Source organism: Tupaia chinensis, unplaced genomic scaffold (assembly GCF_000334495.1).
Source record: "Tupaia chinensis unplaced genomic scaffold, TupChi_1.0 Scaffold000687_1, whole genome shotgun sequence".
Lineage (NCBI taxonomy): Eukaryota > Metazoa > Chordata > Mammalia > Scandentia > Tupaiidae > Tupaia > Tupaia belangeri.
In genome coordinates this window covers 933,226-959,978 of record NW_006160210.1, presented here as the reverse complement: position 1 = coordinate 959,978, position 26,753 = coordinate 933,226, and the positions used below count along the sequence as shown (strand labels likewise).

Sequence of the window (26,753 nt, the reverse complement as noted above, 5' to 3'; positions counted from 1 at the left end):
GGGCTCCCCCGCCCTCGGAGCTCGCAGCCTAGCCAGCGAGAATCTCCTGGAAGTGCGAGTTGCTTAGACGAAGTCACACACCCACGGAGGGAAGTGATCTGGAGGCTGCCGTGGTGAGTGTTGCCTAGCCGTCTCCGGGAAAGGCGCGTCTTCCTCTCCGGATAATTAGGGCGAAGATTCCTCCTGACGACGCTGGCGAGGATCAGGGTTCCCGGGAGGCGGAAGGGAAATCAGCCCCGGCTCAGCCCGCAGCCCTTAGAGGAGCGGTGCCCGGGGTTTGGCTCGCTGCCTGCTGCCCCTCACAGGCTGTGGCATCAACAACCTTGTCGTCACACCGCCGCGCATTCGCAGGCTCTGCGGGTCCGTGGCCAGTTTCTTAAACACGCATATCGCTCACTGCCACTGACCCTGTCTCTTCCTCCGATACTCGGCACCTGGAATGGGCTGATTGCTCAACATTTTCTTCCAAAGTAAATATAAATACAGGGGCGGGAGCGCTGGTGGAGATTTCCGGGAGTCAAAAGAATCGCGCTATTGAGATTTGCAGAGTGCCAGGCACTTTAAGATGTGATGACTGAATGCATTTATTGCACTGAGAGGATGTATTAGTATTTTAGAAATGAGAGGATATGCAGATACATACAGTGAAATTAGCATACGTCAGATAATTTCAGGGCTTTTGCAATTTTTAATTATTTTAATTGCTTGTGAGACTAATGATTAGAAAGGGACAGTTTAAGACAATTAACTTTCTATGCTGCACCTTTATTATGCCTTCCGTTGGTTTAATATTTTCCCTTCATTTACTCATTCATTCATTCAAATAAATACCACCCAAAGGGCAATTATAGTATAGTGGCATGTTTTTAAAATGTGAAGAAAGCATCTTTGAAAATTGAGATTTAAGAAGCAAAGTATCTCATTTAATCTGGTGTATAATAACCACCGTAAAGATAGGGTTTGTATTAACAGCTAATAAAGGTGAGTCTATTTACGAGTTTTGACTTATCTGGAGTTGTCCTATCCTCACGATACGTTTTCCACAGTCTTCAGCTGATGGCATTTGCCTTCTGTTCAAATATTTGCAATGAAGATGAAAGAATAAAGCAGTAGTGATGCAATTTTGTCAAGAGGTGGAAGCTCATCTTTGATTTTTTTTTTCCTTGAAATGTTTCGGCACCAGAAGTCTGAAGCAGCTTCTTTCTATTATAATGTGCTCCGAATGCAAGAAGCAAATTTAGCAGAATGGCAGTGAATCAGTCTCTCAGTTTGGCAAAAAGCCTCACAGTGAGATGGAAAGTTGAAATTTATGTTTCTATTTGAGGGCCATTCAAAATGTAAGCCTCCCCCGCCCCCCTTTATGGTTGAGTTACTTAAAAATATCTAAACAGAATACCAACGAAGACATCTAAAGCCTAGGAATACATAATAAAGCTGATATGAGACATCAACAGTTTAATGGGGCTTTGAATCAACTTGCACTTCGATAGGCCTCAGTATCCTCATCAATGATATGAAGGGTTTGAGGAGGATACCTGCGACCTCCTTTTTCTTCCATATTCCTTTCATTTCTGTTGCTACCCTGCTTCTCTTTCTCTAATTATTTCCTATGGACTGAAAAATAACCAATTTTTTTCGACCTACAACTTAAAACCTGTCACTGCCAAAGGCTTAAACAAATTTTCTGTCTTATTTTACAATAAATCTTAAAACTCAACATACCTCTAAATTGCCTTACATCTCTGATTTTTATGTCTGACACTCCCTTCTGCAAAAATGTCACCCTCCCAAACACTTCACGCCCTCATCACACAAACACTTACACACACACACACACACCACATTGCTCTTATCTAAATCCTGCCCAGTGTCCAAGGAGAGTTAGGCATTCAAGCTTGATTTCTTAATTCCCAACAAAAGTGACTTGGTTCTTTTCTACGAAACATCCTTAGAGTGGCATTTTTCAACAAACACAATGCCACTACTTTCTGAGTGAAAAAAAAAAAAACTATTAAAAACTATCTAACCATAGTTATTTATAAAGAAGGGACAAAGAGAGAATTTAGACTAGGTCTATAAGGGAATACCTGGGACACGGTCATTACGGTCACGCTGTGTGATCTTCTACCCCAAGATTGTTACTGGTTGAGAAATTAAGAATATGGAATCCCAGGATCTTTCATATTCTTTACCTTAAGTAGCTGCCATCTTTCTTAAAATTGCTTAATAGTATTTATTATATTGTTGAAAGAGTGGACAGCTGTAAAAGGAAGCGGCCGTGACAGCAGCGGAAGAGGTTTTGGTGTATTGAGGGTTAATCAGCAAAGGCAAGAAGGGTGGTTTTGCCTGGGCCTCCCTCTCCTTGGGCATGTGTTGATTTCTTGGCATGTGAATACACTCAGCACCTAGATGGCCCGTGACATTACTTGAAAATTAGATTTGTTTTCTCTCTCATATTTATTGCTTTGTACAACAAAATGCTACAACATTAGTACTGATTGGAATGCTCTATTGTTCCTATGACTCTCATTTGGGGTGACTACAAAAAAGTTAAAAAAAATAAAAAAGCATGAAAGTGGTTGGTGTCTCCCCAGCTCTTTGCTTGTGTGTTTGTCTGTCTGTGTATTTTTCTCCGGCTTTTAGTACTAAACTTTTGTGAAGGGAGAAGTGTGTGTATCTGTGTATTTTTCTCCCGCTTTTAGTACTAAACTTTTGTGAAGGGAGAAGCATATTCAGAACAACCTTGACTAGGCACCTCACAAGTTTATTACCTTATAAAAAGTTTTAATATTGTAATTAAGTTTAATGTATGTATAAGGCTGAATAGATCTTCACTGTATTCAGAGTAGAACAATGAAAGTCTGCTAGTATTTACTGGAGGTTTGCTGGATGTGAAAGGCTATCTGATATTTTCACATTCTTTAATTTATTTAATTCTGACACACTTCGACCATGATGTTGGTTGTAATTATTACTCCCATGTTAGTGATGAGAAAACTGAGGAAATGAGGTTAGATGTCTCTCAGCTGGCAACACATGGGAATTTTAACCCATGGTACTGATTCTATTTGAGAAAATTCTAATGTAGTAGAAATAAAGAATAAATTTCATAATCACTTGTCAGAGAAAGAGAATCAGGATTACCCCCAAAATTCTGCATTCAGGGGGTCAATTAGAAGATAAAAACATAGCCTAATTTATACATTCCTTTAAACCTCAAAGAAATTTTTAAAAATATAGTACAGGTCAAATAAATGACTAGGAGAAAACAAAAACTCAGGATCATAGATAAATATGACTTGGAGAAAAAAAAATACTGTTTTCTCTACAAAAAAAAACAATAAGCACATGGTTTGTTTGGGTACAATGGAGACAATGGACCAAAACAAGAAGATAATAAGATTGAGGTCTGTGGTCGAATAATATGAGCAAGATCAGATGCAAGGAACAGAGCCCATGCAAACCATGGTAGAAAACCTGTGCGATAGTTTTTAACCGGAGTAATTTAAATAAAACTCCATAAAAATGAGAGCAGTATTTCTAACATATTATACAATCTTAGTAATTTTTTACGTAATGATTTTAAATATTTTTATCACTTAGCCATATTTTCTCTTTCAAGGAGGTTAGTGAAAATCAAAAGTAAACCAAAACTTTAAGCCATCATAGATTTTTAGATAAGAAAAATTTAAGATACCTTAACAAAGTTAATTTTTCAGATGTATAGTTTGCTGCAGAGGGTAGATATGTGTGGTGATGTTATTTTGATAATTTTTACCCAAAGGTAAAAGTTTACTAAAATATATTTAAGCAACCAGTAGCGCTTGAAGTTCACAACTAACAAAATAGCATAATGTATTCATTATTTTATATGTGACATTTTAATAAATGTAATACATACATTTAATTTTTATCCAGTGTTATTTTTTAAACATTCTTTTTTCCTGAAGGAAGTCCTAAAATTCCTTTTATATACTAATGACCCACATTTCTAACTAATAATGTCAGCTTAAAGTTTATTTCAATTTAATTGGTTATCAGCTGGGCATTTAATTACAAAATAATGAATTCATAGCATTTTAATAAATTAATGAGGTTTAAATATATGTTATTTTATTGTGTAAAATATATAAACCTATTACTTATAAGAAATTTATTAAACATATTCATATCATAATCAGCATTGATTTTTTTCTTTTCTCTGACTGTTGATAATGGAATCGAGTTCTTACTCTAGTCATATATTAAGAGAGTTTTGCGCAAAGATGAAACAGGATGTTCAAATAAATTACAGTGAGCCCAAGAACCACAGTGGTGATCGTTGTTGGTTTGTTCTTTCATCATTCCTACACCAGTATGCTACGATCACAGACACCCTACACAGTCTGAGGCCAAGGCTATTCTACTTTATGACGAGCCAAATTAACTAGCCAGGAATTTGTTTTGGTTGTTTGTGCCCAGCATATTGAACAACTGGCACTAGACGACAATGTGGACACTGAACTAATGACTCAAGGGACTAAAGAAATAGGAAAATGTTCATACAAGAGTCAAAAGATGGAATGACCCTACTGTGAAAGTTAACATTCCACTTATCCTAACTCATCTTCAAGGTTAGGATGGAATTCTAGAATTCTATGTTAATATATTTTCAGAGCATAAACTGGCCAGGAATTTATAACTAATTCACTCATACAAGAACATATTTTAAAATATAACTAGTTATAATTTGCTAAGAAAAAAATTTGAATTAATTTTCTTACTGGCGTAAAAAGAGATAAATTCACAACAAAGCTTTTGATGCTACTGTTGATTTTCTATGGAGCACACTTCTAGATAAAAGTTAGCAATGATAATCTCATGTACTCTCATTCTCTGTTGGTGGGATGTTCATTTGGAATATCTTCCCTTAGGAGGTTTTACAATATCATCAAGTAGTAGTTTAAGAGCTAGACGATGGTACAGTGGTAAAGCGTGAGACTCTGTGAGGTAATGTCCCACGGGAGCATTCCCAGTTCAAGTCAGAGACTCCGGTGAGGAGGTCTTGATCTAGGTCTGGCTGAAGGTTATGGCAGATTGTGGTGTTGGGACCTTGTGGAGGGTGCTCTTGCTCATGGGAGTAATAAAATTTTTTAAATGTGGCTAGTTTTAGATCCAGTAAATACATATTTTTAAATGTAAGTAAGTAAATTAAGATGATCTAAAAGATTAACCATAATGGTATTTTATGTTACATTTATTTAATTATTTCCTTTATAGGAGAGAAAAACAGAGTGAGAGGCAGACAGAGCAAGAGAGGCACCCCAGGATCCCCACACTGCTGTTCACCCCCAGTCCCAAACAGCCTTGGTCACTGGCATGTACCCAGAGTGTTTAGGGAGGTCCCGGGACAGAAACCCAGGACCTTTCCCATGTGGGATCCATCTGTACCGCCACTGCTTCACCACCCAGTTCCCACAGCAGTATTTTCAACTAATAAAAATCAAAAATATTCTAATGTTCAGTAAGAAATGGTAAACATAATATATCCATATATTGATAGACACCATGGAATCATTTAAATATTTGGAAGAACACACACACACACACACAGCTTATTTATATATTAAGACAGCTCTAAAATATTAGATTATAAAGGCATAATAGAAAGATAACTTTTTTTCTTTTTTAAAGAGAGACATTTGCTGTAGGGCATGTATGCTTGCCAGAGAGACAGAAAGTGAGAAATCACCTATCCCCCAGGGTGGAATGACCACACCACAATCCCTTCTCCTCCCTTCTCCCCTTGGGATCTTGGGCATGCACATGTGCCTGGCATGAGTTTTTTTTTTTTTTTTTCTTTTTTTTTGGTGAGAGGTTTTTGCTATAGGATGCTTTTTTGAGAGGTTTTTGCTATAGGGCGTATGTGCTGGCCAGAAAGACAGAGAGACAGTAAATGAGAAATCACCCCCCAGAGGGGATGGCCACGCCCCAGTCCCTTGCCCCAGTCCCTTCTCCTCCATTCTCCTCTTGGGATCTTAGGCACGCACACACACACACAATGTGAGTTTAAGCCACCGGATCCAAGACTCAAACCATGGTCGACTACATGGGAGTGCAGCACCTTAATCATTATGCCATCTGCTGGTCCCTGGCTTACCAAATTTTAACATATTAATTTTGGGGAGACACATTCAAACCATAGCAGAAACTAAGAAACTTCAACAAAATGAACCATATTGTGAAGACATATTAGATTGGGCAACAGAAACACTGTCCATGTACACTCATCCACCAGAATTGACCTGCGTTTCCAACCAAGGTGCACCGGGTCCAGGACTCGAACCATGGTCAACTACATGGGAATCCAGCGACATTGCCATTACACTAACTGCTGGTCCCCCAAAGCAAACTTTTTAAGTTTGAAAAGCTATGTGCAGTTAATGCCATTTGTGTATAACTGGTGGGATAATTTGGATTTACTTTTCTGTGTTTTCTATAATTGGTATTTATTACTCATATGTATAATAGTAGAAAAAATAGAAGTAAAAATCCCTAGAGGAAAATGTGTGTGTAGTCATACACATACATAGACACCTACACACACACAGAACAGGGGAAGCAAAAGAGAAAAAGAGGAGGGACAGAGCAAAGCAGAGAAATAGAGTTGATGAGTAACTTTACAGTACCATAAATTAGTAAAATAAAAATTCAGTTAGCCCTTATTCTAAAAACAATTAGGGGGCCCAGCAGTTAGCGTAATGGCTATGTCGCTGGACTCCCACGTAGTCGACCACGGTTCGAGTCCCAGACCCGGTGGCTTAAACTCACGCCAGGCGCATGTGCGTGCGTGCCCAAGATCCCGAGAGGAGAATGGAGGAGAAGGGATTGCGGCGTGACCATCTCCCCTGGGGGATGATTTCCTGCTTTCTGTCTCTCTGTCTCTCTCTGTCTGTCTGGCAAGCACACACGCCCTATAGCAAAAACCTCTCAAAAAAAAAAAAAACAATTAGGGGCAACTACTCATTTGACTTAATCATATTCTGTGGCTTATCTACAACATTTCCAATGTTCCACAAACTTTGGGAGGCACATTTTCGTGGTGTACCTCATGTTGCAATGCATTTTTTCCTGCTTTTTTTTCTCTAGTTCTCCCCCCTTCAATGACTCCAATTCTGCTTCTGCTCGTTTCTACAGTGGCTCATCTCATAATGGGCAACATCCCTTTTCCTTTGCTATTATGTGTGTAGGTTATGAATAGCTACTTTTCTTAAAATATGTGAAAAGAGGGCCAGAAGGTGGTGTGGTGGTTAAGGTGCTGGATCCCATATGGCCAACTCCACAGTTCAAGCACTGGACCTGGCTGTTGAAAATCATGCTGGATGTATGTGCATGTGTACTCAAAAGCCCAGGAAGAGAATGGAGGTGAAAGGATTGCAGCATGTTCAGGAAGACAGACTATTCCCTTTTTATCACTTTATTAGAGTCAGTAAAAATTGATATTTGTTTTCCTAAAATCTTATGTCTAAAGTTTTATAGTCTGAGATATGACAGGGAAATTGATCTTTCATCAAATACTTGGCTGGAGTCCATTTTCCTTGCTTCTTCAACTTTGAAGACCATTCTCCAATTCTTCCTGCATTAAACTCTTATCTTTATAACCAAGCAGGAGAAAATTTCAAATATCATTGTCTGCAGTAAACCCTTCTTTGCTTAATCTCTCTCATGGAGGTTCTGGACAGAGCCTAAACAATCACAAAGAATTCAATTAAAATTAAAAATAAAATCCATGAAGGGCTTGCTGTAGTCCTACTAGCTTGGAAGGAACAGTTTTTCCTTCATGTTTCCTCCTTGTTAAATCCTAAAGAGTTTATAAAAATATAGAAAGGTATATGGATAGGACAAATTCAAATCAGTATTCTAAAGTGATAGAAAACTGTAAGGTAAATATGGCGATGTTAGTGATCGTAGTAAATATGCATCTAAAACTTTTTGATACCATTAAAGATACTTGTTTGATAATTAAAAATTTCTTCAACCATCAGTACTGATGACTATGAAGAAGAACTTGATTCAGCAAGGGGCCTAAGCATGAATCATAAATCAGGAATCAGAACAATGGTTTGGACCCCACCAATAGTTCTTTATTTTTTATTTAAGAATTATTTAATTCTGGGGTCAGCAGGTGGCTTGGTGGTAAAGATGCTGGATTTCCACATGGCCAACCAGGTTCAAGTCCTGGACCTGGTGGCTTGCGTGCTTTCTCTCTCTCTGGTCAAAATTGAAAAATAATGATAATAAATAAATATTTTTTAAAAAATAATTATTTAATTTTATTTATTATTGTTATTATTTTTCAATTTGCTATAGTATTCTGAATTTGCTTGTTAAGTGAAAATTAATAAATATTAAAATTAATAAAATATTAAAATATGTGTCTTATTTTATAAAATAGGTGTTTTCTATAAAATAAAAAAAAATATTTTTTTCCAGAGAACAAGAAGTCTAGGAAAAAAATGGCCTTCCTCTTCTTTAGCCTTACCAAATATGTTTCTAGTATTATTTGCACCCAAGAATTAAATTCCATGTCAAAATGAATAATCAAAAATACCAAAAGGAAAAGACAGAATGAGATGCTCCTTTCAGTATTTAAAGCAAATGCAAGACACTTCCAAGTTCTTACTAATGCGTAGGTACAAGGAAACTTTTAAAAGTTAATGCAAATGGACCAGCCAGTAGCAGTTAAAGTAGCCAAATCCCACATGGACAACACAAGGTTCAAGTCCCAGACCCACTAGATGGAGAAACACAGTGGGCCTCTGTGTGTGCCTGCATAGCCAGGATCCCAGAAGGAGGAATGGAGGAGCAAGAACTAGCATGACTATCCACCATGGGAGATGCCTTCTCACTTTCTCTCTCCAGTGGGTGCACATGCTCTCTCACAAATTAAAAATAATTAAAAAAGTGTTTATGAAAAAATGGAATTATAAAGTATGGGTTTATTTTGGTGCAAAATGTTTTGAAATCCACAGACACTATTTTCATAATACACATCTTTCATGAACTTTTTGAAGACTGTCTCATATGTAATATGTAGAACATTCCTCCAGACTTCTATAATGGCCTAGTCTGAGGACAGCTTTTGAGGGCCTCCTGATGGGAGGTGAGTAGAAGTGAATATTAGTATACTTTAAAATGCGATGGGATTCTGCAGAGTAAACTTCTGCAAGTTTACATTTTCTCTTAAGACTTTGCCTGTCAGAATTACTTACTCTAGTGAGATTTTTGTAAACATTTTGTTTTGAAATAATTAGAGTCACAGGATTTTATAAAGAAATACACAAAGAAGTCCCATGCATCCTTCTTCAAACTTCTCTCAATGTTAATACAATACACATTTGCAATACAAAATTAAAACCAAGAAATTGACATTGACACAATTTAGAGCTTATTTAGATTTTAACAGTTATACATGGACATGTACTGATTTGTGAGCATATGTGTGTGTATGTGTCTAAGCAGTTTCATCCCATGTGTAACGTTGCATCACAAGTCAAAAAGTCAGGGTACCTGATAACTGTACCATCTCTACAGTACTCCCTAATGTTCCTCTTTATACTGTCATGGCTACTGCCACGTCCATTGGAAATCACTAATTAGGTATATGGCTAGGGCACTAGTCCTTGGAAACCACTAATCAATTTCCATGTATATTATTATGCTATTTCACAATTGTTACATCAATAGATGATACAATATATATCTTTTTTTTTTTATTTTTGGAGAGGTTTTCCCCATAGGGAGCGTGTGCTTGCCAGACAGATAGAGAGAGACATAGAGACACAAAGTGAGAAATCACCCTCCAGGGGGGATGGTCATGCCGCAATCCCTTCTTCTCCATTCTCCTCTCGGGATCTTGGGCATGCACGCACATGCACCCGGCGTGAGTTTTTTTTTAAGCTACCGGGTCCGGGACGCGAACTGTGGTCGACTACGTGGGAGTCCAGTGACATAGCCATTACGCTAACTGCTGGTTCCCAATATATATCTTTTTGAGACAGCTTTTTCATTCAGCATATTTCTTTGACATTCATCCTAGTTGGTTGAATATCAGTAGTTTATTACTTTTTATTGCTGGTATGGATATACCCCAGTGTGTTTAATTGTTCACTCACTGAAGGACACGTGGGTAGTTTCCACATGTGGGTTTTGCTAGTAAAACTGCTATGAACTTTCATTTACAAGTGCCTGTATGAAAGTAAGTCTTTGTATATGTTGGGTATATAGTGTAATTGTTAGGCTGTATGGTAAGTCGATTTTCATCAGCGATTTTTAATGATGTGTGATTGTAGCTATGCCTAGTTTATACAACCAAAACAGTTTGAGTAAGATCCAACTGTATAGTAAATCTCCTTTTAAAAAATTAGGACACCCAAAAACATTCAATATGTACACAAACAGTGAAGTGAAATATTGAATAAAAAAGAAAAGTTTAAGTGGAAGTTTCAGAAAAATGAAATTAATATCTTGATACTAGAATGCTAAAATAACATTTCAAAATTTAAATTTCAAGGATCCTAAATGAAGAGAACTAGTTATCTTAATGAAATAATAGCCAAACTTTTAATTCCTGGATATACTCAAAATATAGTCTTGAATCTCATTCTATAGCTTAAAAGAATGGTTTAGACTCTTAACACTTGGATCCCAGTATCTGAATGAGTAACTCATATCACTTGGTCCCAAACTGACATTTCAAAAGATGAGTTCAAATACATTTGCCGAGATATTTTTGAGTTCATTCAAGCTGAGCAGTACTTCTTATCTTTTGAAATGTCAGGCGGCTGGTCTGAGGGAAACGGAAACAGATCTTTTTATATATTATCACACATGTAGACATAGGATTATGACTTGGTTTCTCCAAGATCTTTAAGGGAAAAACATTATATTTATTTGTATGCAAAAGTTTTTCTTTTCCAGTCGAAAGGAAAAGAAAAAGCATTGCTAATCAAAACAACCATCTTAATTATCTCATATCATGAGTTGTATTTGAAGCCCCCTTTTATTTATTTCCATTTTTGATTTTCTTATTGCTTTAAAGGGGTTAAAATTTTTAATTTATTACCATACAGTGGTGTAATGCTATGAAATCCAACAACATTATAATCCAGATAAAATTGTTAATATTATTATTCTTTTTTTTTTGTGATAGGGCACGTGCACTCACCAGAAAGGAGAGTAACCGAGAGAAGGAATGTAAAGAAATCATCCCTCAGGTACATAACCATGCTGCAGTATCCTCTCTTACCTTCTTATCTCGGGACTTTGGGCATGCATACACATGCCTGGAGTGATTTTCATGCCCTGAACTTCAGAGCTGCCAGGACTTCCTTACCCACTCAGCTCTGAATCCATGAAACAGGACATAAAAATGGAATAGTTCAAGGGACTAGCAGTTAGCATAATGGCTATGTTGCTGGACTCCCATGTAGTCGACTGTGGTTCGCATCCTGGACCTGGTGACTTAAAACTCATGCTGGGCGCATATGCGTGTGTGCCCAAGATCCCGAGAGGAGAACGGAGGAGAAGTGATTGTGGCATGGCCATCTCTCCTGGGGGGTGATTTCTTGCTTTCTGTCTTTCTCTGTCTGTCTGGCAAGTACACGCACCCTATAGCAAAAACCTCTCCAAAAAAAAAAAAGAAAAAAGGAATAGTTCAAAAAAGAGAAATTTCAGAAATTAAATAAATATTAATAATTGAAATGAAAAACTCAGTAAAAGGGTTGATCACAGTTGAAGAAAATGAAATAAGAAAGAACAAATCTGGGAAATAGCAGGCTGAATGCAAGAACTTTGGAGGACTTGCCAGGTCCAGCCATTCAGAAAAATAGTTTTAGAAGCAGAGAGAAAAAAATGGAAGAAAGTTAATTAAAGAATAATTAAAGGAAAACATCTAACAACAGAGGCCACAAGTTTGTATATTGAAAGACCATACCCCACATGATCAATAAAATGGATAAAAAATAGATTCATTCAAATGGACAGCAACACGACCATTCAGAACAATAGTGGAAAAGAGAAGATGCTGTTAGCTTTTAGTCAAATAGAGACAAATACAACAAAATAAAAAAGACATGTAGAGCCAGGAGTCTGAATCACTTTAAGTATGTAAACAGTGATGCTGGAATAATGTCACGCAATGAAGCAACATATTCAAAATTCAGGGGACAAATATTTCCAATTTGTAACTTTACCTTCAACTTAATTACCAATATGTACAGAAGTTAATGGAATTATATATTTTTTAGTACTGCTCAGTCAATCTCCCTTAGGAAGGTACCTGGGTAATATGGATTTAAAATATGGATATAAACTCAAAAGTAGTAACACATCAAATTTTACAAAAGTATCTGTAACACTGAGATAAAGGAGAATAGAATTCTCAGAATATGGACAAGGCTGATTTCCAGATGAGATCTTTACCTGAAGCATGGAGGCCAACCAGTCCTGACTGGAGATGTCAGAGCCAATTGGAGTGATCTTTTAAGTAGAGAAAATTGATAGAATGTCTGATGCATCTTAACACAAAGAGAACAGTTTACCATACTTGGCAATCAATTTGGGGTTATTTTAGTGATAAGAGAAAAAAAAAAGACAGTTATTCAAGAACAAAGTTTTAAGGAAAATAAAAACAAGCAGTTATAAGATAAATCTTGACTCATCTGTCAACAGCATTCACAAATACTGTAGTTAATGTAGACCTAATCAAAATATTGATAAATAGGAGTAATGGAAGAATGGGAAGGAATAGTCATAGAGAGGAATGACAAATGAGAAACATGATTATAAAATTATCTTCATGATTATAAAATTAATAATGTATAAAAATTAAAATAAATCAAGATGCTAAAGTATGTGCCTTTTATGTAGACGTAGGTATGTTCCAACAGTGATTGACTAAAAGAGCTGAAATGGTTGATTTTATAAATAGTTGATTCATAAATAGGGATAATGAGTCACTGTATTAAGAAACCATACAGGGGCCAGCAGGTGGCATAGTGGCTAAGGTGCTGGACTCCCACATGGCCAACTGTGGTTTAAGTCCCAGACCAGAAGGCTTTAAACTCATTCTAGGTGCATGTGTGCCCAAAATCCTGAGAGGAGAATGGAGGAGAAGGATTTGTGAAATGGCCATCCCCCCTGGGGGAGCAATTTCTTGCTCACTGTCTTTCTAGTGAGTGCATATGCCCTATAGCAAAAATTTCTCAAAAAAAGAAAGAAAGAGAGAAAGAAAGGAAAAGAAAGGAAAGGGGGGGAGAGAGAAGAAAGAAGGGGGCAAGAAAAAAAAGAAAAGAAAAGGAAAGAAAGAAAGAGACAAACCATACAGGACTGGGGAAACAGAAATAATACAGTGCCTGCATTTTAAATATTTCATCAGTGTTTATCATACTATATGTAATTACATTTAAAAATATTTCATCAATCAATGTTTAACATATTGTATGTAATTTTATTCGTTTTGTTTTCTAACCTCAGCATTGTATTTTCAACTCTATAATACAATAAATATGCACATTTTTAGTTATTTATGTAGTTTTACTATACCCTGGTATATGGATTTAATCATAATTTGATTACCATTGTTCTACTATTAGAAATGCAACGAAGACTCTTGAACACGTTTGGGAGCATCTCCCTAGGGGTATGTACTTAGAAATACAGTTGAAGGATTGAGAGTGTGGACGTTTTAATCTTAATTAGGTACTGCCAACTTGTTTTCTAAAATGTGCATACAATCTCTCAACTGAAATATTCCAAGTGTGGCAAGGGATGAATATTGTTGTCCATCTCCTCCCAGTGCAGGAAGTAGTTCTTCTTCTACAAAATGTTTCTCAGTAAATTGTTCATTTGTTCATTTACTTTATTGTTAAATTTCTCTACTGCTTTTTTTTAAAGGAGCACATGGGATTTCTTTTTTTTTTTTCCTGAGCAACAACAAGTGCAGGAGGATAGTGAAGCAAAGTCAACTGAGATGTAATAGAAAAATGATTGTGATTAAAAAATGTTATGCCCAGCAAATATTGTTCCCATGTGGAGGAAACACTCTGTAGTTTTGACAGGACAATGCTCAAATCTATTTTCCATAAAAAAAAATTCTGGGAGAATTTTTCTGTATCACCAAGAGATAAATGAATTGGAGCTAAGAAATAGTTATAAACATTCAACAGCTAAAAACTGCTATGATTGTCTGAAAGAACTGAAATTTATGGGGAGTATATCATTTTAATGAATGTAAAACAACTGTGGTAATTATAATTCTAATATAGAATAACTGCATCTAAAAATCAGGAAAGAGAAATTTACTTTTTTAAATATTAATTTTCTCACCTGAAAATAAAATATGACTTTAGAAAAACGCATAGGAAGTAATGTAAGGAAAATGAGTAAGAGTCTAAAAATAAATGGTCTACTTTTAATATTTACAGAACTCTAATTCTTTTAAAACATATGTCAAACTCTTTAGTGGAATTGAAATTAGCACACTATTTTTTTTTTTTGACAGTTTTTTGCTATAGGGCAAGTGAGCTTGTCAGAAAGACAGAGAGACAGAAAGCGAGAAATCACTCCGCAGGGGGGATGGCCATGCCGCAATCCCTTCATCTCCATTCTCCTCTCAGGATCTTGGGCATACACGCACACACACCCGGCACGAGTTTAAGCCACAGGTCCGGGACCTGAACCGTGGCTAGCTACATGGAAGCCCAGTGAAATAGCCATTATGTTAACTGCTGGCCCCAGCACACTATTTTTTTTTTAAAAATAATTTGCCAGGAGGCATATACACTCACAAGAGAGAGGGAGAAAACAACCCCCTTCTCATTGTGCCATGACCACAACCTCTTCTCCATTTCTCCAGTTTCTCAGGGATTTGGACATACACACACACACACACACACACACACACACACACACACCATGTTTTACAAGCTGCCATTACTAGGATTTGAATTACAGTAAGCCATATGGGATTTGGACTCCTTAACCACAAGGCCACAGGGCTGGCCCAGACCCTTTATGTTAAAATAACAAGAGAAAATAAGTCAATAAAACAAAAAAGAAATGAAAAGAAAAAGCATACAATAAAACTATGCATTAGACCAAACAAAATGTCATGGAAATACATGCAAACAGCTTAAATTCCTTGACCGAAAGTTTAGCTATGCCAGTAGAATGACAGAGAAAGCTATTTAGTATTATTGGTTCATGGATAATCTATCTGAGCAAATGCCCTTTCAAACAAAACCTGAGGGATAAGAAAATTTGAAAATGATTTAGATAATATTTGAAAAGACGGAGAGAAAACACAGGAAGATATGAGCAATGAGATGGGATGCAATATTCTTTGGGTTTTTCTGTTGGTGTAGTTCCTTATTCTGTTTTTTTTTTTTTTAGAGGTTTTTACTGTACAGCGTGTGTGCTCGCCAGAGAGAGAGAGATAGAGAGACAGAAAGCGAGAAATCACCCCCCAGGGGGGATGGCCACGCCACAATTCCTTCTCCTCCACTCTCCTCTCAGGATCTTGGGCATGCACGCACACGTACCCGGCATGAGTTTTAAGCCACCGGGTCCAGGACTCAAACTGCAGTCAACTACATGGGAATCCAGCAACATAGCCATTACGCTAACTGCTGGACCCAGTTCCTTATTCAGTAATGATCTGCTCAAATATCACCATTGAAGTATTTACCAATAGGCCATTGCCAGGGGGTGGAGAGATGTTTGTCAAAGAATACAAATTTCCTTTGATGAATAAGTTCAGGAGCTCTACTGAACAACACAGTAACTATAGTTAATAATAAAGTCTTGTATACAGGAAAATCGCTGGGAGTAGATCTTGACTGTTTTTATCACATAAAATGATAGTTATAGTTATTTGACCTAATTTAACTATTTCAGGATATATATTTGTATATCAAAAGCTCAGGTTCAGGCTGTCCTCCTGGTCCAATGGTTAGGAGAGCTGGATCCTACATGGCCAACTACAATTCAAATATCAGCATCGGCAGTTTGTGTGCATGTATGTACATGCCTAGAATTACTACAGGATGAAGAAATGGAGGAGAAGGGATTTGGCATCATCATGCCGATTGGTGAGTTTTTTCTCCACCCCCTCTCCATTCCCCTGTCTCTGATGAACACCCATGTCCTCTGGCAAGAAAAAACAAACCTCATGTTCAATATCATAAATATATTTGTCAATTATTTACTATAAGAAATCTTCAGTGACAGAAGACCTGTGCTGGTTATTATTGTTGACAAGGTCTAGAATAATCTGAGATGGGTTTTTATTCAAGCCATGCTTATGAACTGAGTCAAATTGTTTGGTTTCTTTTTTTAGATTTCTGTCATAGGGTACATGTGTCCAGAGGAAGACACAGAAACAAAGTGAGAAATCAGCCCCTGGGGGATGGCCATGCTGCAATCCCTATCTTCCATTCCTCTCTTGGGATTTTAGGCACACATGTATATGCACATGTACATGACATGTTCTTCCATTTTTTTTTTTTTAGAGATTTTTGCTATAGGGAACGTGCGCTTGTCAGAAAGACAGAGACAGAGAGACAGAAAGCAAGAAATCGCCCCACCCCCACCCCCGGGTGATGGTCACGCCGCAATCCCTTCTCCTCCATTCTCCTCTTGGGATCTTGGACATGTACACACATGCACCCAGTGTGAGTTTAAGCCACCAGGTCCAGGATTCGAACTGCAGTCGACTACATGCAAGTCCAGTGACAGCCATCACGCTAACTGCTGGTCCTGCTCATGGCATGTTTTTTAAGCCTCTGGGTCTAGGACTGTAACTGAGGAGTCAACCATGTGGGATCCAGTGCCTCAACCACCACACTACCTGCTGACCCAGAGTCAAATCGATGTTTTTTAAAAAAATTATTTTATTATTTATTTATTTAAATTTGATCAGAGAGGAACAGAGTGAGAGAGAGAGAGAGAGAGAGAGAGAGGGAAAGTGATAAGGCACGCCATCAGGTCTGGTTCTCAAACTGTAGTCAGTCACGTGTGAGTCCAGCGCCCTTAAACGCCATGCCACCTACTGGCCCCAAGTTAAATTGATTTTTAAATGTTCTCTGTCTTGGGGGACCAGCACTTAGCGTAATGGCTATGTAGCTGGACTCCCATGTAGTCGACCGCGGTTCACGTCCCGGACCTGGTGGCTTAAAACTCACTCCGGGCACATGTGTGTGCATGCCCAAGATCCCGAGAGGAGAATGGAGGAGAAGGGATTGGGGTATGGTCATCCCCCAGGGGGGTGATTTTTCATTTTCTGTTTCTCTGTCTCTCTCTGTCTGTCTGGCAAGCGTACAAGCCCTATAGCAAAAACCTCTAAAAAAAAAAAATGTTCTTTGTCTTATTATTCATAGATAAGACAATTTTATCAAGTGTCATACTTCGTAATTTTGTGATAACCATTATACGTTAGAATTATGTCTAATTTATAAGTCCTTGAATGTGTTAAGAATATTTTCAAGATCTAAAATCATGAGTGCTCGCTTCGGCAGCACATATACTAAGATCTAAAATCATGGTATAATAATTTGCAAAATACTTAAAATAAAATGCTAATACTGAAATATTTTTGCATGTAGAAGACATGTATTATAGATTTTCAGTTTTGCAACACAAAATATATTAAAATTGTACATATATTCCTACAAATACATACAAAAATGCCTTTTCTCTCATTGTCTCCTCTTTCCCAACTTCTTACTAAGGAGTCTTTTGTGGGTTCTGCTTTGGAATAGTAGCAAAACTGGGAAAATACACACGTCGAGATGATGTTTTAAATTAATTTCCCATTACCTTAAGGAAATCACAAAAGTCAGTACTATATCAAGGATTAAATTTGGATATTGCCTCTGCTGGCTTTTTTCTTTATTTTCAATGAAATACATTTCTCCTTCTAACTTAATGGGAAAAAAAATTATGGTATCCTAGATATCAATTTCAAGTAGAAATCTAAATTAGAAAGCAAAAACAAACCCTGTTTTAATTATGAGTCACTGAAATCAGTCTTACTATCTTATTTAAATAAAAAGCAGCTAACTGGGGCCAGCAGGTGGTGTAGTGGTTAAGGCATTGGACTCTCACATGGCTGACTGTGGCAACTTGAAACCCATGTCTGGTATGTGTGTGTGCAAGCCCAAACTCCTGAGAGGAGAATGGAGGCAAGGGGATTGTGGTGGGGCCATCACCCCCTGAGGGTTGATTTCTTGCTTTCTGTTTCTGTGTCTCTCTGGGGACCACATATGCCCTATAGCAAAAATCTCTCAAAAGAAAAAAAAAAAAAGGCAGCTTTTAGTTAATAACATATTTTAGAAAGACATGCATTAAATTTCTAATGAAAAAACTACATACATGTGTATAAATGCTCTTCAAATTTGCATACAACTACTGGTAAATTTGTTGTATTTGTGCTTGCAAGTGCGGCTGGAAAAGTCAATGCCTGCTGAAGAGCCAGTTTTTACAGTGTTTATCATTCTTTTCTATAGCTATTTCTACAACTGGAGAGTATCGTTTCCAAGTTTTTCTCAGCCTTAACCTTACAGTCCAGTCTGCTCACATATATCCTAGCTTGAGAATTGCTAATTAGTGCAAACAAGTTCATTATTCATTCTCAGTTTTTATTTAGATGTTTAGGTGTCTTATGTTGTGTGAATTTTGCTTTGAGTTGTAGAGCACTTTCTTTATGTTGTTCCTGTATTGATTTGATTGTGATTCTAGGATCTGAAATAGGAAACTCAATTGGAAGACATTTTAGGAAGCCGTTGGCTATATTTGAACATGGTGGCAAGCATCTTTTTAAAAATTATTTTTATTATTATTTTTAGTTTGCTATAGATCATGTGCACTCATGACAGAAAGAGAGAGAGAGAATGAGAAAGCAAGCCACCAGATCTGGGAAACAAACCACAGTCAGCCATATAGGAGTCCAATGCCTGAACCACCATGCCAGGTCATGCATCCTTTAGATATTAAATATTCCATAATTTGGATGGAAGTTAGAAGAAAATATTGATTGTTCAATGGTCATTTATAAAAAAGCATATAAATTAATGGTTATGCTATTACTGAATAAATTATCTGGAAGAAATTGGTGAAGATATCTGTGGCCAGCTCATACACTGGGGGAAGATTTGTTTGTTGATTTTTCAGAGTCCTCTGCTTCTCTGGGATAGAAATGCCAGCTTGAGACAAAGTTGTGTGCAGCCCATGAATCAAACGCTTTGGAATCCCTGTTGGAATTTATATCGGCTAAGAATGTTACTGGGGAGCTACTCATCCTAAAAGGATATTGGTCTAATTACATACATTTTCCCCATCTTCATATTCTACTGCTTAAAAAATCATCTCCTTAATTATTTACATACAAATTATTATGAAACTCATAACATCAGCCATACTGTTTACACATTTAGGACAGCATAATTATGTTGTTGTAAGCATCATTGGTAATAGACTGTCTCAAAACCTCACTGATTTTACTCTTTTCCCATTTACTGATAAATAAAGAGAGAAAATAATGCTGATAAAAAATTTTAGACAGGCATTTAGTGAGCTACTGTTCTATCATATAGAAAGTTAATACCACCTCTTTCTCTAAGCCTGTGGATCCAGTAGTTTTTTTAAATAATATGCCCTATCGTTAAAATCTTTGGGGGCAAGCTTCGTGGACTAATGGTTAAGAGAACCTGATGCCACATAGCCAACTACAGTAAAGGTCCCAGCCCTGGTGGTTTGAAAAACATGCTGGGCATATGTGCACGCATGCTCCAAATCCTAATAGGATGAACAAATGGAAGAGGAGAGATTGTTGTGTGACCATGTACCCATTTTAGGGGTGCTTTCTCCCTCTATCCATCTTTCCCTTTCTGTCTAGCAAGTGCAGATTTCCTATGGCAACACCTTTTTTTGGGGAGGACAGGTCCAGCCCCAAAATGCAGCCATAAAGCATATATATATATATTTAAGTTAAGTCTATATTTAAGTTGACAGTGATAAGATTCAGTCATATTCTGTTTATATAGATATATATCTAGGGCCAGCAGGTGGTATAGTGGTTAAGGTGTTGAACTCCTACATGGCTGAATGTGGTTTGAGTCCTAGACATGGTGGCTTAAAAATGATACCAGGCGCATGTGTGTACATGTCCAGAATCCTGAGAGTAGGGGACCAGTAGTTAGCGTAATGGCTATGTCGCTGGACTCCCATGTAGTTGACCGTGGTTTGTGTCCCAGACCCGGTGGCTTAAAACTCACACCGGGCATGTGTGTGTGCATGCGTGCCCAAGATCCCTAGAGGAGAATGGAGGAGAAGGGATTGCGGTGTGGCCATCCCCCCTGGGGGGTGATTTCTCGCTTTCTGTCTCTCTGTCTCTCTCTCTGTCTGTCTGGCGAGCACATGTGCCCTATAGCAAAACAAAACAAAACAAAACAAAACAAAACAAAAACTCTCAAAATCCTGAGAGTAGATTGGAGGAGAAGGGATTGTAGTGAGGTCTTTTCCCCTGAAGGGTGATTTCTCACTTTCTCTCTCTCTCTTTCTGGCAAGTCCATGTGCCCTATAGCAAAAATTCCTCCCAAAAAAAAGTATGTGGATGTTTTTGGAAATATAGTCTAAAACATGCTAATATCTTTATAAATCATGTACTCTTACTCTTTACTAATACATTATAAACCATCATAAAATAAGAAGGAGTTAAAGAGCATTAAACCTTAATCAATTAATTATGTACATCCATGCCTCAAATTGTTTCTTTGCTGTTTTAGAAATTCTTTGCTGACCTCTTGTCATTTTGATTGAGATGATCACTGCTATTGTCTTGCAGTGTGGCCTGCCAGAAGATTGAACTTGGTTAATATCAGTGTTACCATATTTTGATGTTTGCTCATGTTTGTATCATTAATCCTTTACTATATTTAATAGATGTTTATTTGGTAGAAATCCTTGTAAGCCTCTCTTCTATCTTTTGAGTATGGTCAATTAAAACTGTCAGCCATAGAGTGGAAGTTCACTCAATGGTGCACATGCAAAAATGAAGTCACAAAATGCCAAGACAAAAAAGATGAAGAGTGACACTGTCAATCTCTCTGGGATGTGAAACTTCTACTCTATGTAGGACTTATCACAAGCCGTCTGTGACATAGGACCCCTCAAACAAGGGAGGAAGTAAAGAACTAGTATCTGTATATTCAAATCTTGCAACAAATTGTCCCCACTTTGCAGATAGCTTCCTCCTCAGACCAGTTGTCTTTCATCTGGAGTGGAGCTACCCTGAGGTTACAAGATACAAGCCCGGATGGTTTTCAGGAAATTGATTTTCTGATTCCTACTTCCATATGTATTCTTTCCTAAGACTGATGAGGTCCCTGACTCAAACAGCTCTTTTCCCTCCTCCCTTTTCTCAATTATGCTTATTCTCGCTTTATTCTTAAAAAAAAAAAAGGAAGAAAGAAAAAGAAACTTCTCATTCATCTGAAGGCTAATTACACTGTGCTGTGCCAGGATGTAAAATTCTTCGGTGTTAGTATTTAAAAAAGGAAAATTTTCAACATTTTAGCTATTTTAAATCGTTAACAATTTAATTGTCAACCTGGTTTTAGAATACTTGTTTTATTCTAAATTCTTATGAAGTATATGAGAAAAAAATGCTTTTAACAACCAGTTCTTTTTTTTTTTTAATTTTTGTTATAAGGCACATGTGCTCAACAGAGACAGCAGAGGGAGAGAGAGTTAATATGGGAGTTCAGTGCCTCCACCACCACCTACTAGCCTTTAAGAACCTGTTCTTAAATGCATACAATCATCAATCAGTACATCAGTCTATATTTAAGTTAACAGTGATAAGATCTAGTCATATTCTGTTCTCATGTAATAGTACCCTTGAATTTTGTAGGTCAGAGAAAGACAGAGACAGAGAATATAAATGAGAGAATAAAAGGAAGTTTTAAATTCTGTGTAAAAGTAGTCATTTTACTGAAGAAGGTTTAATTATTGATAATTTTAATGTAATCAGCAATAATTCTGTTGTGTCTTCTGGAGTAGAACTGCTACCTAATGGATCATGTGTTTGAGGATGGTCTTCTATGTTGAAATTATTTATTTTTGTAAAGTTGAACTGTTTTATTATAATGACTACTACCACTACTGTTACTACTACATAGATGTATTACATTTAGGGCAATGGAAATTTTACCACTTTTTTTTTTTTTTTCAGAGAGAAAGATTTTGCTATAGGGTGTGTGTACTTGCCGGAGAGAAAGAAAGAGACAGAAAATCAGAAATCACTTCCCAGGGAGGATGGCCATGCTGCAATCCTTTGTCCTATCATTCTCTTCTCAGGATTTTGGGCACATGCACCTGGCATGAGTCTTAAGCTACCAGGTCTGGGATTTGAACTGCAGTTGACAACGTAGAAGCTTGGCAAAGTAACCATTATGCTATCTGTTGGTTCCTTAACCAAGTTTTTAATGAGTCATTATAGGCCACTGTCAATTTATTAAAATGTGATTTAATGTATTTTCTGGACTGACTACTATTATCTATAAAGAATATTATTCTATATTTAAGAAATCTTGCTTTTATTGCTGTTTTCAAAAAGTTCCAGATATCACATTACTGTTTTTGTAACATCTCTGTTTTGTATTTTTTTTTTTTTTTTTTAGAGAGGTTTTTGCTATAGGGTATGTGCACTCGCCAGAAAGACAGAGAAAAACAGAGAGATAGAAAGTGAGAAATCACTCTCCGGGGGGGATGACCACACCACAATCCCTTCTCCTCCATTCTCCTCTTGGGATCTTGGGCACACACACACACACACACGTGCCCGGTGTGAGTTTAAGCCACCAGGTCTGGGGCTCGAACTGCAGTCAACTACATGGTAGTCCAGTGACATAGCCATTATGCCAACTACTGGTCCCAACATCTCCATTTTAAATTAAGAGAAATCACTTCTCTCTTCAAGTTCTCTTTGCTTCTACTTGGTAAGAAGAAAAGTTTTTCAATAAATAAAAATCACACAGATGCATACACATATTGCATTTTAGAATGAGGACATAATGAACCAACATTATTCACTTAAGGAACATGGGAAAAATGAATGATTAAAAATAATCCCATTATCCAAATGCCATGATCTACATTGATGTACTCTATGAGTGGGTAGGAAACCAGAAAAATATGAAATTCAATTCAAAAGTTAATATTTTAATAAAAGCTAGAACATTTTGTTATACTTTGCTGCAGTGATGCTAACCCAAAAGGTTTTTTATAATGAGGACAAATTTTTACAATTATTATGATGGAAATATTAAAAAAAGGGCTTCTGCGATATTGACTATTTTGTTTTCTTTGAACTATTTACTTTATATATGTTATTAATTACTTCTGCTATGTAAATATACATATCAGACTACATTTCCTTTGTGCTACCTGCTTGTATCTAATGTGCTTGTATATATCTGAATGTGTAGTCTGTTCTTCTTCCTGATCATAGAAATGGGCTGTATTTTCCAGGTTTCTTTTAATGGGGTGTGGACACATGACTTAATGGACATTATATTGAAGGTGAACAATCTGTTTCCCTTCCTGGACAAGACAACAAATACCCTTCACTGTCCAGGTCATGTTCTTCTCATTAGTTGGCTGAATGAAGAGGAATTCCAGGATTTAGAGGCAAGTGAAGCTGTAATCCGGAAGGATCCTGGAGCCCTAAGTGACTGCATGGAGCAACATCTCCAGGAAGTTCTCTCTCCCTTCTGTGATTTAAGCAGGCAATGCACTGATTGTGTGAAACCAGTTTCATTTCTAAATTATTCCTTTGGCTCACTATCACCATTAGAGCCTCCATTATAACCCTATTATCATCAATATTTTAGTAAATTTGTTTGATTTACTTTCTTTTTTTATGTTTCCCTTATCATAGAATCTCTGCTTTTTACTCCCTCTCCATAAACTCCAACTTTCCTTTCAGATTTTGGTAACATTCTGCATTCTCTCGAGAAGTCTTTTCAGACTATCCTCCAGTTCTTTTTCTATTAGACCCTCCACCACGAAAGCCCCAACCCATAACCTATTCCAGAGCCTTCACTCACAATGTCCTTCCTTCTTTTCCAACACATCAAGCTTGTTTCCCCTAGTGCATCAGCATTTCTTTTCCCATTTTCCTAAAACTTTCTTACCCTTAAACCCTTCCTAATTGTCATTCAGATCTTTTATTAAATGTTGTTTCTTAGAAAGGATATCTAAGAATCACTGATTAGCGCCGACCCGCAGATGGCGTAATGCTTACATTGCTGGATTTTCGCTTAGTGGACTGCAGTTTGAGTCCTAGACCTGCTGGCTTAAAAGACACAGGGCATGTGTGCGTGCGTGCCCAAGATCCTGAGAGGAGAATGGAGGAGAAGGTATTGCATTGTGGCCATCCCCCCTGGGGGGTGATTTCTCACTTTCTGTCTCTCTGTCTCTTTGGTGAGGGCACGTGCTCTATAGCAAAAAATCTCTCTCTAAAAAAGAAAAAAAAAAAAAAAGAATTAAAGTAGCTTTTCCACAAGCCATCATTCTACATTTCATTTTGCTTTATTATTTTATCCTAGTGCTTAGAACTACATGAGATTTGATATATTTGTTTATTTGTAATTTTCTGTCCTTTTTCCTGCAATGCAAGCATCGGTCTGTTTTGTACTATATAGTCCCTGTGCTGAACAGTTCCTGCCTTAATTAGGGCTTAATAAATGGGTTCAATAAAGAATGACTCCATAAATATACCCTTTTCGAAATCCTATGTTACTAGTAACTAAAACCAAAACCAAAGGAGTTTTGGGTACTTTCTTACATACATAACCTATTTGATTCTCTCTCTCTTTGTCTCTCCTCTCCCTTCCTCTTTTAATACCTTTGATTATTTAGAGCTGAAGATGCTGAGGTCCAAAATCTGCCTGTTATGAAACTGCAGTGGCAGAGTAGGAATTAGTGTTTTTATTCCTAAGCCTGGACAATTACTACAGCAATATACATACTCTCAGTTTGACGACTCATTCTTAAATTTAACGCCTAATTATTACCTCTTTAGTATTTTAATATTTAATATTTGCTATTGTTAAACCTAGGTTACAAATGATTACCTCTTCAGTATTTAATATTCACTACTGTTAAACCTAGATTACAAATAGTTCGAAAGATAATTTTTATTTTAATATCATATTATATTGCATTTGCTTAAACAGTTCCCATGATTTAATCACCTATTATTTGTTCAGAGAGTAAATTCATAGTTCAATATAGTAACATTTAAATTTTTATTTTAAATTTAACATGATTCCCTGCTTATGTATACTATATGGAGTTACAAGAACAGTCACGATGCAATTTTGCATAGAAAAACAAAGGAAAAAATATGTCATGATTTTTCTGACAACCTGATACATTATATACATCAAGTACTTTTTTCCAGAAATGCTCCCATATGAAATAATGGCAATGTTTTATGCTCAGTGGACAGCAATCAAAACTGAAAGCTCTCCTCAGTCTAAAGTAAATAGTGTTTGAATAACTTAATTGAATAAATGACTAAATGAATTTCATCATTTCTTTTCTTTCATTGAATGACACACCATGTGTTGCAAAATGCCACTACCTTTCACACATGGGGCAGCCTTCTTTGTATTTAGGCATATTTTTTTCTCATACAAAATGTTCTCTAATAGTTGTAAAGCAGTAAGAAGAATAATTTAACATCATGGTAATTTATGAGGTATTTCTTCCTAAACAAAGAAGCAGGCTTTCCCCCCATTAAGTCATGTAACCTATATATAAAATTTGCTTCAAAATGAACTTGAATTAAAGCACAATAGTGAGTCCTCTTAGGGACTGGCTCGTTTAAGATTTCCTTATACACTCTTACCTTTGGACTGCAAGACATAGCAGGAAAAGAGTTTCAAATCATGTTCTTTCTGATTCTTTCTTTGGGATGGCTTCTCTAACTATAATAGATTTTGCTACAAGTATTTGGCTATATTTTAACCATTCAACCATTAGATGTTTTCTAATAGTCTTTTCTTTAAAAAAAAAAAGGAAAAGTTACTCTATATTTCCTTAATTTTTTATTTAGTTATTAACTCCACTAGGAATCTTCCACTCAACCAGTAATTTGTTTCTAGATTTCTTTCTTAAAGGAACACTCTCTTTTGCTACTCCCCCCCGCCACCATATCCTCTATTTCTCTTTACAGTATTTCTGTCATCTAATATATTTTTTAAAACATTATTTACTTATTGGGGCCAGCATATGGCATAGCAGTTACATCGCTGGACTCTCACATGGCCAACTGTGATGAGAATCCCAGACCCAGGAGGGGCCCTCAGGAAGAGAATGGAGGACAAGGGATTGTAGCGTGGCCATCCTCTCTGGGGGGTGATTTCTCACTTTGCCTCTCACTGTCTCTCTCACTCTTCAGCATGCGCATGTGACCTAAGGCAAAAACCTCTCTCTCGCTCTCACTATAATATATATATATATACATATGTATGTATATATATTTTTTATTTTATATTTTATTTATTACTGTTAGGTCATCAGGAAAATCATGGCATATTTTTCTAAGAAAAAATGAGTCATGGCTTTCATAACAACCCAATATTATTATTTTTATTTTTTAATTTGCTACAGGGCACATGTGCTCACCAGAGAGAGACAGAGCGAGG

At 36.8% G+C, this 26,753-nt stretch overlaps 1 long non-coding RNA gene across 1 annotated transcript in view; it reads left to right on the top strand.

The window, feature by feature from the left end:
• Positions 1 to 6: 6 nt before the first annotated feature.
• The window catches only part of LOC102499835 (uncharacterized), a 72,186-nt gene continuing 45,439 nt past the window's right edge, over positions 7 to 26,753 (top strand). Inside the window, exon 1 of the long non-coding RNA XR_336288.1 lies at positions 7 to 113. This is a non-coding gene — a long non-coding RNA (uncharacterized LOC102499835). The remainder of the gene's footprint in view (positions 114 to 26,753) is intronic.